The following is a 14915-nucleotide window of genomic DNA, read 5'->3' as shown; positions in this document are numbered from 1 at the left end:
ATAAATGACTTAACAAATTAGATATCTTGCCTAATTTTGTCTCACTTTGTGATGCAAACTATTTCAAAACTACCATACAGTGCATTTTGCTTTTATTGTAGGGATCTTGACAGATTGTAGTACTTCCCTTGTCCCCTATTAAACATTTTCATCTTGACAAAATGGCTCACCTGAAGTTGCTCATTATGTTAATCTAAACAAAAATTATGCAAAAACATGACTGGTTTGTTTGGTATGACATCACTGTGTTTTTCTCAATGATTTTAGTGGGGGCTAATCCAAGCTCTAAACAAAAACGAAAATATGAGATCAATGTCATTTTGGTAGATGAAAACCCACTTAAATATGCCTGGCATCAAACCATCATAAAAGCAATATGGAGCAGAGCAGTTCTTCAGACAATCTGGGCTTTTCCTTTCGCTGTGACCACTCTCCTTTGAACATTCAGTACCATATGGGGCAGACAACTCCATCCTGAGCCTCTCTTTGAGACTTTTTTTTGTAGTTAACACACCAAAGGGTGGAAGGGGCCTGCTCATCTTATGATGTTTTCATCAAAGATTTAGAAAAAATAAATGTGCAATGTCTTTTTAAGACTTTGCTGTGAAGGCTAAGTGGCTGCACTTCCAATGTATTTTGAGGAGGCTTGGCAATCAACAGCATGTGGCAGAAAGCAGTAGAGGAAAAAGATATCATTCAGTGTCAGTCACTGGGCTACTGCAAGATCAGATGGAATAATTTCTTCCTTTGAAAATAGGTATCCAGTCTGCAATGAGCAAAAAAAAAAAAAAAATACAAATGTTTTTCCTGCCAAATACTTCAAATCAGTGACCTGGTCTCGACGTAGGGACCCTCTCATCGTTGAACCCTGACCCGAGTAAAGGAATATTTGTTAAATTATGTTTTTCAAAAATCCATCCCTTATTCAAGCATTAATCATAAGACTAACATAAGAATCAGTACAATCCATTTCAACCAATTTTAACAGACTGTTGCTGATGTCCCAAAATGTATAAAATAAGTATTTTTCTAAAAACTCTAATTATGTATCTTTTACTGAGAATCCTCTTTGTGAAACTATAACCGGCAATTAATTTTTAAAAAAGCTTTTGAGTAGCAGTTTGCATCTCCAAACTGCAAAAAATTAATGGGGGGAAATGAAATTTAGATGTATTTGAATCTTTTCAAAATTAGATTCACATTACCAGAAGCTACATACTGAGAAATAAATGCTTTGAAAAATATGAGGCAGCACTAAGTCCAACCTTGATTGAGATCATGAAGTAGAATTTACAGGAATTACTGGGAGAACCAAGCTTGTATTGTGATTCTGATAAGTAGATTGAGCTATGTTTATGTCAGAATTGATATCAAGTCTATTTTTTTTTCCCTCAGTTGAAGCAAAGCTGAGAAGCCTCACTCAAATATATACATAGTTCTAAATTGTAGGAGGCTGAGTGACAGGGAAGGACACTTGGTCATCCCACCGCTAAACCAGAACTGAGAGAGGCTTACCTCTGTGGATTTTAGCTTACAGTCCAATGACAATCCAACCAGATGACTGTCTTCCTTTGGTTGTGATGTGATAACTTGTTGATTCTGAAGGGACACCCAGTGATCATCTGTATCTTTCTCAGGAAATGTTTTTCATATCTCCCCATTTCTGCCTTTTCCATCCATTTCCAACCATTTTTAACCCTTTCCACATCTGATTCAACTAAATTTGAATTTTACTTTCACTCAAGAGCAACATAGGTAAAATTAAAATATTGCTTGTAATCTTAACCTGCCAGGGATTTCAACAGTTTGGACTGAACTGTAATTTTTAGCTGGTAGCTGATAAGCTAAGCTGCAGAACCCGTATAACTCTTCATTTATTGAAAGAAAGATATGGAAAAATGAAAGATTCGTAGTGTTTTTAGATCTCAGTGAGCAAAATCCAAACTTTCATGGTTGTAACTGTTCAGTAGATGCTCACCTCATACAACTGATACAAACTACACGTATCGTCATAACAACAGACTTCATAACAACAAGATCAAAATTCAAAACCTCACTTCAAAGCCAAGTTTTCATCTGGATTTGTCCCAAAAAATCTACCGTCAATTAATGAAATATTTAATCTGAATATATTACAGTGTTGAAGAAATAAAATCCTGAAAGTGAGACAACATTTTTCAGACATGGTTCCACAACCACTGAATGTGTCTTTCCACATGGTTGTTTAAGAAATGAAAAGCTATAGATTGTATCACCTGGGGTCAAATAATTAGTTTCCATCTGGGAGACAGTTGTCCATTCAGTAACTATCCAATAGGAAGCTCATTGGATCAGATAAATTCAGGTGGTGACTTTTTTGGGGGGGTTCACAGAGTATCAGGTAGTATCAGCTACCTCAGGTAGCTCAGGTAGATGTCACAAATATGATGCCATACCTGAACAGTCATAAAGTTCACTTTTAGCTTGAGACAGCCTGGACACTTCACTGTGGGAGTGGAAGCTATCAGTCTCTGGAGGATTGTTGAAAAAAACTGACAACAGATTTTAAACTCCTAGAAGAGCTCAACAATGACAAGGGAATTTATTGGATTATCTCACAAGGTTTATGTTACACATATGAAGTGTCAACTTTAAATGTGAATCCATCATCAACAATGAATATTTGTTGAATAGAAGAAACAGGCCTTTGTGACATATGGCAGTACAAAAGCAAGTTTTGGCCTTCATGATTCTCATGACTCATTTCCTATTGTTACTGTGTTTCATTTTCAATTCCAAGGCTTGATCTTAGGAAGGGCAGCCTGCAAGTCCATTTCTGATCTTTGTTTGCCAGGTAGTCTGTAGCTTATGTCAATAAATAAAAAGTTTTTAAAAAAAGTGAAAAAAAAGGCCCAGAGGAAGCACTTTAAGGGCTTTGGAAAGGGTGTATGACTCACTATTACCTGACCACTGTTCAGACTTTTGTAGCTAACAGGCAGAATCTTGAAATACTCTGCTTTTGGGTTTGACAGACTCACTAAAATAGTGTTCTGCGCTTTGACACAAAGTTTAAATGCCTAAAACTTTCCATGCTTGTTCCTGCCTGTGTGAACTGAATCTACATTCAGCCAACTTTATAAATTAAGAGTTCTGATAATGTCTCAGTTGTTGTGTCAGCTGTTTGAAAAATATCCCCAAAACACGTACCTTAACCTAAAAGGGCAGGCTACGCGTTTCAACTTAAAAAATAAAAATAAAAATAAATACTGTTCTATCTATGAGGCATCTAACTGGTTTTGTGATCCTCAACTACAATCAGGTTTATGACAGATATGGTGGCTTCAGACACTCATAAAAGTAGTTTAAAAAGGATCCAGTAATGCCAATTTTAAGGGTGTTTTCACACCTGAGGTGTTTAGTCTGTTTCATACAAACTTCACCTCGTTCTCTGATTCTATGGAAACACAACAATTGCACTAAGGTGCAGACCAAAATAACCGGAGACCCTTTGGAAAAAGGTGGTTTTATTCTATCATAGATATAGGATTTAAGATATGAAAAGAACTTCTAGAGGCAGAGGTAAACAAAGCAAAGACCAAGTAAAAGTTTTCTACAATTTTCAGTTGTGCTAAAGTTTAGGTCAGCTTTTACAGAGATCAATAAAGCTGCACAGACAACCATAAAATTGACACTGATTCTACAGTTAGGAATTACAAACTGCTTGCATTTGCAGAGTACAGCATTACAGAAACAATAAAATTATTTAGTTCTGCTTGGATATGGCAATTGATTTTAATTAGTTTTCCCTAATTAAGCCTGAGAGGACAAGCAAAGAGTTTAGATAAACTAGAGGGCAAGAACACAATGCAAGAGGATACAGTTCCAATTCATCTCAGAGTTGTACTTGGCATGGCCTGGTTTGTAGTCTCAAGCAAATTCAAACGTTTTAAAACCGTGTGGCTTAAAAACCTATTCAGTTTTTCACCCTAAAAAACCCACAGGTTAAGGTTTTGTTCATATGATGTCAGGTTGTGGAAATGAAAGAGTGCCACCCATGAATCAAAAATTCTTTGCTGTCTTGAAAGTATAGTTGACGAGTCCAGAGCATCTGTAAAGTAGCGGAATGATGCCTCTACCTAAACATATGATTAATTACATAGCTTGATAGATAAATAGCTTCTTAGAATACAAATATTACTCTTCAGTGATCCGAAAGTAAAAGAAAGGTTATGATTTGGCTCAATAAGCATGCTTAAGAGAAACTGATATACATTTAAGGGGCATTTTCTCTATATTTTTTGGTTTTAAATGACCAACTGTTTTAGTTCATCTAACTTTAAATTTCATTTCACTGGTTGCTACTTACAGAGTTTCACCCCTGATTTTGAACATGGGTGAGAGAAGCTGCTTGGTCAACTATTATCAGGAAAAGATGCAGCAGCATTCCTATTTCTATAAATAAAAACTTATTTCAACTCAATTGTCTACATTCTCTTTGTCTCCAAATCTGTGTCCAAGTATCAAACAATAATAATAATAATAATAATACAATGTTATTGAAACAATATCAATGTGTCAGTCTATTTTAGTAACAGTAGGGATAATTATTGTTTGTCTTTGGTGTTAAAACCCTGATAATTCTAATCAAGATTATGATGTCATGAGAATCACATACTACCCCATAGCTACATGTTCCCCTGTTGAAGGACTTATTTATTTAAAATATTTTATAGTTACAGAAAACTGAATATCAAGTTAACTCAAATTAATACAAATCAAAAATAAAGCTTTTTTAAAGTCTTTTATTTTGTTTTCTTAAGAAAAATGTAAAGAAAGTATAATGCAATATCTGAAAACATCAACCTACATCAAATAGAGCATAATCCTGAAATGACCATTATAGAGAACGCCAGCTCTGCCTGGAAGGATAGATGCTGTACTGCAGTGTTTAACTTTAGTTTGTAACAGTGTGATGAAAAGATGAGGAAAATCAATGAGTAAAACTCGTGACAAGAATCATAGTGGATCCTTCTATTGCTCGCAAACCAAACAGATGGGTAGAAAATGTGCAAACACAGACACACAGTCTCACATAGAAACCCCTCCCAGGCTCTTGCTAACTGCATCTTTCTTGGATGAAAGAGAATTATCTAACCATTTGAAGAAAAAAAAAAAGCACCTAGCCAATTATTGCATACCCTGGCACAAACAAGATAGCTGTTGAAAAATGCTAATTCTTCACATTGTGCATTCCATTACAGGAGAAGTGACAGCTCTTTAATATTATGATAACAGTGGAGGAGAAAAAAAACGCTTTCATTCAACAAACCGAGCAGCACTAGCAGCTGTAGAGAAAGCAATTTGCATGCTGAATTTCTCTGTGAAATGCCTGCAGTGTTTTTAATCACTCGACATTAACAAATCTTTTAATTACCATTTGTCAACAACTGTGTTCAGAATAATTTCAGCTGTCTGATGCTTGGGGTTTAAGGATGGTGCGACTTAAACACATTTTCTATTAGGTATTTCTCATTTATTTTGAGGCTGTTGAAAAGGCACCCTCATGATAAAGGATTCTCTGTGAAAACGGAAATACATTTCTGAAAGAAGAAAAAGTGTTGGCAGGAGATGAAACTTTAAAAAAAAAAGATAAAATGTTCTGAAAGTACAAAAACTTTTAGCCAAATATCAATTGTATAATAATGTGATATTTTTAACTGACTGATATAAAGTAAATAGAATTTTCTAGTCTGTTTTTTACTGTATTGAATAACATTTGGAAATATGTTTCACACAAACAATGCACTAAAGGTTATTTTGTAATTTGGTAGCTTACATAATTGTCATAAAAAGTTTAAATTAGCAGAATCTAGAAAGGAGTAACACAGATGAGTCTGTCGCATAATTGCAGACACAGTTCTGTCTTCAATGAAAAAATTTGGTGGATAATTTTCTATTATTACATGTTATTTATATATTTTTATTAAACTCACTCAGACATTAAAAATCTTCAAATAGAATGTTATAAATCATCACTATGAGCCATGCCAATACAGGTTCCTCAAGAAAAAAAAAAAAAAAACTTTTTAAGTTCAGGAATCTCAAAATATTATTGCTACTCATAAATTTACTCTTTAAGATACATATAAAAACTTAATCTGTCATAGAAACAAGAGAATATTCTTGTCTTTTATTTTGCATTTTTAGCATAAGATTAAAATTACAACAAAAATGTTACTTTTCTTTCATGTCTTGCCAGCTTTTTTCTGGTTCTTTTGTCATTACACTTCCGGCATACAGTTATTTATAATGCACTCCTGAGGGACAATCAATAAGACACATATAAATTGTGGAAGGGATGGCTGACAATTGCTGGAGCTAATGCTGCATCTTTGTCTGACTCTTTTCTCCGCCCATGCAAATAGGACTTAGGAGTCTACAGGTCAAAAGGGGAAAACACCTACTGAAATCCTAAACGTTTTCCACAAACCTACTGCCACTCTAGCTCAGCAAGTAGGCAGTTAAAAAATTAAATTTGTGCAGAATATTGCTGATTAAAATGTCTTCAAATGTAAGAATGAGAAGAAAATGAATAATTTAGTTAAAAATATTATGTTAAAAAGCAGTGTACAAATAGTAATGAGATAATAAATAACCATAATGTCTTATTAGGACAAAACACAGGATTAAACATATCTTGTATCATTTTAAACCATAGCTAATTTATTTCTGTGAAATCAAAAATCATGCTTTTGTTTTGCTGCTCAACACAAGGAAACAGGATATAAACTGAACAGTTGTGCCTCTTCTCGCTCTGTCCTCACAAACAGACATAAAGGTGTGAGCATATGAATACATAATCAAGAGCTCTCTCACCCATTGGCGGGACATCTCATATAATACAGTGACACTTGAACATTCAAGCGGCTGGAAAAAGAGAGCAATTTAGCTCAGGGCTGATAAGATGAGCTGAATACCGCCTTCAAAAAACTGTTAATCCTCAGAAGGAACTCACACACCCCTTCTCACCAACACTGACACAGCTCATTTTGCTTTTGGAGTCAAAGGCAGATTTCTTCAAAGCATTTTTGGATTTGTGATGTTTCACCAGGCCAAAGAAAATGGAAGGGTGACATAAAGAAAAGTTTTTTTATAAACTAAAGAAAAATGTTCAAAACAGATGTCCTGTGTTAGAAAGTGACAGAACAAGTCTGAAAGCAGCACACAGAGTTTTTTGCAAAAACAGTCTCTGAAGGTAATTATTTGGGATACCTAAAGCTACTTTTAAAATATGGTTGATTTTCAAAACAGCTCATAATGTGTACTAATTTCTTCTGATTTTTTTAAGGAAAGTTGGTAATTTACTCTGGTTTTACAAGCGTCATATTCTCCACTCATTTTTTTTATTTTATCCCAGTTAATTCCCAACTTAAAATGTGTTAAGATTCAAGAGATCAAATTCATGAAATTTTGGTTCCATCATCTCAAACATCTGAGTAAAATCTGAAAGTGTTCTTTTTGTAACCTGTCTGTAACTTAAGTCTAGGCTTAAATTCAATGTAATCCCACAAGATGAATTTGCAGAACTACATCAAATTTGCAAAATGCCAAAGGTTATTTTACAACAACAAAGAAAGTAGTGCAAATAAAAAGCTTTTACCATTTTCAGAAAAAAAAAATATTGTTGTTTTAGGTTCCTTTTTACAATATTGAAACTCAGATAATTGTATAGAAACACCCAAATTGCTATTATAAATTAACCAGTAATTCCAAAATCTATGCTACAGTCTAAAACTATTTAAAAATGTGTTTAGTTTTAAATTACTTTGACCCTAAAACAGAATGTTTAGAGAGGTCTAGTCTAGTGAAATTCAGTCTGGTTTCAGGCCTGGTTTTCTATGGAGTTTAGGCAGCTATCCTGTAAACCAAGATTAAACACTGCACATGGAATTTATTAAAACTAAACTGGTAAATTAGCCTGGAAGGACAGCGTTACTAAAGGAAGAATGTGAAAAGGAAATCTAATCCTTTCAAAAATCCTTCATGGATACGTAATAGACTTCTGTGAAATACACTCCAGATATGTGTTTGATGAGGGAATAACATTATATCATGACATAGAGCTTAAAATAGTCAATTTTGCATAAAAAATGTATTTATTTCCCTACACACATACATTTTCCAAATCCATATCCTGTCTCCACTTTGACTTGGCTGCTATTGAGATCTGCTGCCTCTTTTTGTCTAGAAATTATATAATTTAGCAGTGCTACTACCAAAAAAAACACCAGAGTTAGCTGCAGAAACTGATGGGACTCAATATGACGACCAGTAAAAATATCTTTGGCTACCATTTGTGCATTGCATTCCTTAATTCATAAACGGCTGGCAGACAACACAAACTGAGATCTTGTAAAAATTTGAAAGACGAGCAAAACCCTTACACAGACCCAGACCTCAGCACAAGTGCCCTATTGAGATCTGATATCAAGAAGCTTTTAGGAACGATGAACATCCACTGAAGTTTAGGTGTCAAAACAGCTCTATAAAAAAATCAGTTTTCTTTTAAATAGCGTTTTACACATCTTGCGGTTTCTATGACTAAATTTAACTCTCTGGGAAAATATTGGATTCATGACTGACTGACACACCAGTCACAAATCATTTCTGAATCTGGTCATCAAATTTCTTGGTGGATCTCTAAGTCAGTATTAATATCTTTGTTACTGTTCCTTTACTTGCTGTTTGACACTATTTGTAGTATCACACCCTCCCACTATCCACGACTGCTTTTTCTCCTCCATATGCCTTGTTATGAAGGGTTGGAACCAAACTTGGGGTGTGATATTGTATGTTAGGAGTCCAAACAAAAAAAACACTGATGCTGACTCACAATATTATGTGCCTGCTCAAAACTGTAATATGTTTATGCTTTTGTGGTTAAAAACTTACCGTTTAACAACAGTTTTACTGTCAAACGTTCCTTAAAATTAAACAAAATTTCACCATATATTTCCCTTTCCTTTGCATCGTTAGTTTTTTTTCCCACAAAGTAGCATAGATTCAGTTGTCTTTTTTTTTGCAGCTCTTTACTTTTCTTGCTGGTAACAACAAATCATACAGGGCGAGTCATGGTTCTTTAGTTTCAATGGCTGTAATTTTGTTTCTGTTATTACCTTAATAAAAACAATCTAAATAGACTTCCCAGTCTTTGTGTTTGGCTCAATCTCAGTAAGGTTTGAGACTTAATTGAAATACTAAGAGAAGAAAAGAACAGCATACTTGAGCCCAAGCCGCCCTCCATCTCCTCCCACCCAAAAACTGACAGGCACATTTCAATCCTGTGAGTGAGAGAAGCTTGTTGATGGACCGGCAGGAGATCCTGGCACTCGATCAGTGCCTGCCATTAGGATATTTTCACATAGAGAGGGAACTGCTGCCTCCAAGCAAGGCCCACTCACATCTGCTAGGGACACACTCCTGACTAAGTGAACTGGAAGCAGCCCCCTGATGTGACCAAATGCCAGTTACCGCTTGTCTGAGAATGTTTCAGAGAGTATATCCCACTAATAGCAGAAACAATGACACTGCAATTAGTACATGTCCCTTTATACATTATCTTGTATTATGCATGTAAAATGTTTGACAATATGTTAGCTTCTGCTTAGTAGGACAGGGCTTTGTAGAAATTTTATCACGTTTAGTATAAGGCTAAAACGTCTAAAATACTTAACATGCAAATTTCCATTCACCATTGAGTCACATTAAAATTTGAAACAGGCAAAAATGTGAACACAATAGTAGTTGTGGTAATTTTCGTGAAGGGAGGAAATGGTTAATGTCTGATCAAAGATGATTTTTTTCATTTGTCCTTTTTTTTCTTGAACATATTTTTGTTTTTCTCACACAATAAGATTTTGTGACAAAATGTTTTCTGTACAATAAAAGCTGGGCTTGGTAGGTTTGCAGATACTCAGGCAAAAAGCAAAAAATGCTTAAAGCTTTCAGCCTAATCTCTGGGCTTTAAAGCTGCAAACACTGATCGCAACTGATGATCTGACACCTTTTAAGTCATGTCTCCCTTGAAGTTACTAAGCTCTTTGTAGGCTTTCTACATGCTGCACAACATTTCACAGTTTAGCAAGAAATATGTCATTTTGGTTGCTTAAGTGTCTGAGCTCCTTAAAGATTGTTCCATTATAATAAGCATTACAAAGATTAAGAAAGGGAAAAGAGAGACCAGAGGAGAGAGCATAATGCAATATAGAAGGTTTAACAGAAGAAATAATGTTGGAAGGAGGAATACAGGCAAGAACAGAAGTGAGAGAAAAGTGAAAAGGGTGAGGATATTAGAAGGATACAGGCAGAGAAGAGGCCAGTATAAGATGGGTAGTGGAGCAGAGAAAAAAAAAATATATACGTATATTGAAAGCAATCTCAGGGAGAGAGACTTTTGATGAAAGGAGCAATACTGTTTGTCAGACCTTGCATCCAGCTTGGATAACAAATGATCTAAAACATTTCTGTCCAGTGTTGTAAAGTAACGAAGTAAAAATACTTCACTACTTTACTTAAGTATATTTTGGAGTACTTCATACTTTCCTGGAGTATGAAAATTTTTGATGACTTTCACTTTTACTTCACTATATTTCCGAACTTAATTGCGTACTTTTACTCCGATACATTTTCAATGTGTGGTTTAGTTACTCGTTACAAAAAAGCGAGAGAGAGAAACGCAAGTGTTTTGACCCCACCTACTGATTAGCAAGTAGCAAGTAGGCTACCGAACAAAGTCCGTAGCCTGCTTGCCTGGGCTTGTTCATCACCACCAATAGGATACTTCTTCTTCTTCTTCTTTTCTATTATGGCGGATCACAAGCAACTTTAAGGTGCATACCGCCACCTACTGTACATGAGTGTGTAGAAGCATTACTTCATATCTATTAAATTCTACTTTTTAATTTTGTATTCTTAAGATAAATAAACAATGCTTTCCTTAATTTGTGAATATCTGTTATGTTTCCTTCATTTCCTAATATACCTTTAAGATTCCATTCATGCCCCATATTTCTAACTATTCTCTTTAATTCTTCCCTTTCGAGTTCATTTGACTTACAGTTCATCAATATGTGTTCTACATTTTCTTTCTCTCCACATCTCTCACATTTATCATTATTTTTCCTCCCTATTTTATAAAGCATGTCATTTAAGTAGGTATGACCTACTCTTAATCTACTAATTATTATTTCTTCTCTTCTGTTTCGTTCATTAATGCTTCGAATTCAAACTGACTTTTGTACTTCATATAATCTTCTTCCTTTCTTATCTTCATTCCACATTTTTTGCCATTTCTTGATTTCTTTACTTTTAATTAGGATACACCTGTTTCGCTTCTCCCATTAAACACAAAGCAAGTCTCGCAATCAGTAGCAGTCACATGGAAATTCTATCTTACAAAAACTCCCCGTCCAACTTGAAGAAACACATCGAGGTAACTTCTTATGAAATGGTTATAATCCTCCTGTTTCAGTAACTATAGCTTGGTCACTAGGCACTACTGTGAAATCTTGACCATAAATGAACTTTGTTTGGCATTGTTTCAGTTCCACACGTGGTGTATTTAGCTTAGGCCTAATGTTGACTGTAGCAGGCTACCTAGACTCCTCTGTTCAAGGGGGGACAGAAGCCATAGCAATAGCAATTTAGACTAAATTTAACGAATATAGGAAAGGCATGCAAGTTCAAAACCAGGTTTACAGATGCCAATAAGCTGCATTTCCCTCCCAATTCTTTTTTTCTTTTGCATAATGACCAGTTGTGTGCACCACCTACTGACTGTAGCATTGACTGATTCACTGATTTGTGAAGTAGAGTAATCGTAACAGCTCTTTTTCTTCATGTTGGCCGCATTTTCTGTACTATTTATTTTTCTCATTTTCAGCACTGATCTTACTTGAAGGGAAAACTTAAGGCTTACAAAAACTTTGTATTTTCTGTCCTGGAGGGTATACTAAGAAGCTGGTTCAGTTGTAAAGCAGGTTAAGTTAACCTTGTGCTATAGGTAAAGCACCTAATTTTCTTAACTAAATGATGCCTGCAGGTATATCTATTAGCAGGTTTAATTTTGCCTGCACTTGGTTGTGTACATTATTTTAAGTGTATTTGACAAGTTTACCAAAATATAAAAAATGTCATTCAAACTGCATTTGCTTTGTTTTACTTTTTACTTGTACTTTTCATTACATTACTTGAGTACATCCATTTTTACAGTAATTTCCATACTTAAGTACAAGAAGTTTCAAATACTTTAAGACTTTTACTCAAGTAACATTTCAGTCAGTGACTTCGACTTTTACCAAAGTCATATTTTGGAGAGGTACTTGTACTTTTACTTGACTCTGAGATTTCAGTACTTTATACAACACTGTTTCTGTCAAACATCAAACTAGACTTACATTGTCAGCAAACATCACTTTTAGAGAGATGTAATTAAATCAAAATAAAATGTACTTCTTTTGAAACACGCCAATAAGAAAAAGAAAGAGATTACTCGTTGAAAAACTGTCTTTAAATAAACTTTGAATTTTGCTCTTTTTTGCCAACTAAACCAGCAACAAAGACAGACTATAGTCACTTCTCCACTGTCAAGTCTAGCTCTAACCGATTAATGTCCTTCGGTTCTACCCAAGTTTGGAATGTCTCCTTTGTGAGTGTGACCATGTGCAGGAACATGGAACAGCTATTCTTTTCCATCATCACATTTACAATCGATCTTGGGACTGTCAAACGGAGAAGTATTTCATACGATAAGCTCAGCTTGCACACAGTTCCAAATTGGTTTTTGCCAATCGCTGCTGCTAGTCTGGTGGAGCTGAGTGGAGAATGGAGAAGGAGTGGGGGGAAAAGCATGGGGTAACGGTGCTCTGTGCTCTGAAACTAGGCTGGAGACTGAAGCTCCAAGGAGGAACTTTGTGAAAACAGGCAGTGAGAGCAACTTCAACAGGAACTTATTTGTCAATGCTTGTGCAACAGAGTACAATCTCTGTTTATTTCAAAGGTCTATGAGCTGACATAAATGACAGATTAAGAACCTTCCCAAAATAACCTCCTATCACCACATATCAACATTTTAGATAAGATTTGATATAATTAACTTTTTTTTCCATCTGTTTCCAGTCTTGCTTAAAGTAAAGCAGTTACTATTCACAAAGTTGATCATTGTTGTGAAGATTTTGTTATTTGATTTCTCTTTGAAGGTTTTGTGCAATAAATTTGCATTTCATGTCCCTTTTCTCTAATGAGGACTCTGTCTTCTTGAATCACTGCATCCATGATCAGAAACAGTACAGCCTCTGCAGATACATTTAGTTGTTTTTGATCAAATTAGCTCTCATAGAGAAGTCAGTATTTTCACTAGGAACCCTGAAGAGTTATGTTTGGAATTTTTCTTTAAGTTTTTTCACATATTTCATTTTCCAATGATCTTGGGAACACACTTCCTTTCACGGCACCAAGATTTTTCAGTCAATGCCATTAGGAGCTGATGCTATTAATATTAGCAAGGGAAATACATCTTATGGCTTTGGCTGCCATAGCAACGATGGTTAAGTTTATTTGGTTGCAAAGTATTTCGGTCTGAAGTTTTGCTATTTACTTGCCTCTGATTATATATGTTTCAGATGCAATACAGTCACATTCTTCAGGCAAAGTATCTCCGAGGAGATCTAAAAGTGCCATTTCCTGTGAAAGTGAGAGCAGCTTTTGCTCCCCAGAGTCTTCACAGTGAAACCGTTCTTCCTCTTATCATAGATATCCCACCCTCAGACATCCGACACAGCCACAGCTCCAAACAGGGGAACATTTTTATTTTCCCCAAACAGCCTGCTGCTGGTAAAAAACCTGTTATGTGTGCGTGTGAAAGAGAGATAAAAGAGAAGGTGAAAAGTAACAAATTTAATGGTGAGGCCACTAACAGCTTTGGCTTTTTTTATTTTTAGGGTAGAGGTGAGCGAGTCAGTGGGTGTCAGAGTAAACAACAAAATGTAAGCAGGTGCAGGTTTGAATAGTGACTTTGAAAAAAAGAGAAAAAAAAGTCCACAACATGTGGTGGTTCTTCCTCCTGTGCCTGAGCACATATAGGATAATGTGACTGTTGAGGAATTGCCAGGGACTGTGTGTTTAAATTTAGCTCGAGTTCACCACATACATACGGGTTTGTCGAAATAAAGGGGCAGGATGCAGCTACCAAGATTCTCAGAAGCTGTCAGAAACTCTTAGACCCTAAAACTAAGGGGGGTAGGGGGGATGACGTGAATCCTCCATATTCCTTTCTGAATCCACATGAAAGAAAGAAGCAGTTAAATTCTCCCCTCTCTCACTGACAGAAAGGAAATGAAAAAGGGAGAATATGAGAAGGCAAGGGAAGTGGGAAATCCATTTTAATTAGTGAGTGCCTTACCTTCCTGTTTGTTATAACCCTCCTGTCTTCCTCCAGCGTGCAAAATTCCCTAACAATGGTGCTCACAATGCACCAGGGATGAAGCAAAGGATTAAAATTTTGTTTTTCTTAAGCAAAGTTGACAGAGACATATTTGGTCTTTTTCCTCTTGATATGCAAAGCACTCCCTACTGTCACTGCCAGCTAAACTGTTCCAATTAAGCTTGATCCTCCTCTTTACCCACTTGTTGTTTGTGTTAGAGGGGAGATGGTGGTGGCTAGCTCCTATTGAACTGCACGCTGACAAAGACAGCTTCTTGTCCAAGCCGGGGTACAAGACAGGAGTACGGATGAAAAGAGTAGACTTGAAGCACGTGTGGACACTTGATGTTACAGTTATACACCAGCGGAGGAGGAGGCAGAACATGAGTCAGCACTCCTACATGAAAGGGTAAACAAGTATGACTTGTTTTGTGTAGGAAGTGAGAAGCAAGCTACT

This window comes from Xiphophorus hellerii, chromosome 9 (assembly GCF_003331165.1).
Source record: "Xiphophorus hellerii strain 12219 chromosome 9, Xiphophorus_hellerii-4.1, whole genome shotgun sequence".
NCBI classification, from domain to species: domain Eukaryota; kingdom Metazoa; phylum Chordata; class Actinopteri; order Cyprinodontiformes; family Poeciliidae; genus Xiphophorus; species Xiphophorus hellerii.
Note: the sequence above shows the minus strand (reverse complement) of the source record.